The sequence below is a fragment of the Opisthorchis viverrini genome (assembly GCF_000715545.1).
Source record: "Opisthorchis viverrini unplaced genomic scaffold opera_v5_50, whole genome shotgun sequence".
In the NCBI taxonomy this organism is placed as follows: Eukaryota; Metazoa; Platyhelminthes; class Trematoda; order Opisthorchiida; family Opisthorchiidae; genus Opisthorchis; species Opisthorchis viverrini.
Genome location: NW_008751706.1, coordinates 468120 through 468790, shown reverse-complemented (window position 1 = coordinate 468790; position 671 = coordinate 468120). Strand labels below are relative to the sequence as shown.

Here is a 671-nt window from a genome sequence, read left to right as displayed (position 1 = left end):
CGTTCAGGTGTCCGTGCCATTTCCCCCATGCCTGTTGTTCCATCCACCATGTATTAACTTCGAAACACATGAATTCCCATCTAGGACACCACCGTTCAGCTGTAACACCTCTTCGGTGCTCATCTGCCATGCCAACAGAAGGAAGCACGAAGGCTTGGGATACTGCCCGAGCCTAGACAGGGCAAGTCGAAAGGCAGAGGTCGGGTTCGAACCACGGACCTTGCGGTCAGTAAGCTTACGCTCCCCCCATCCAGGACTGCGCCCTCTGTCCTCGGCGAACGCCTCCTTTCTAAAAGACCTGTCGTGACGGAAACTTTTGTGTACGGGACCGGAAATCCGCATACATGTTTGCTTTTGTTCATCCACATTTTTCAATAACTTTTATGTCGTAGGCAGATGCCTCACCACTACATATGAGGCGAACTCTCTGTGAAATCACCGGAGTAGATTCCTGGGAATTTTCCCTTGCAGTTCCTAACATTCGGGCGGCTGTTGCCTTAGTCCACTCGAAGTAGTTGTGATTCAGTCGGTTGGGGAATTTGATCCTGGGAAACCTGTTCTTGCCCCCCACTAAGTCCCGCATCTTAGCTGCTGTTGTTCTCCACGAGATGTTCTTCAGTCGATCAATGCAGAGCTTTGAAGCAGAAATAGCATCTTGATGATAATTTATT

The 671-nt window shown here is 49.8% G+C and overlaps 1 protein-coding gene across 1 annotated transcript in view; it reads left to right on the top strand.

Moving 5' to 3' along the window:
• The window catches only part of T265_13264 (hypothetical protein), a gene marked incomplete at both ends in the record, with an annotated part of 54860 nt that overhangs the window by 43698 nt on the left and 10491 nt on the right, over nucleotides 1–671 (top strand). The gene's annotated exons all lie outside the window — the stretch shown is intronic.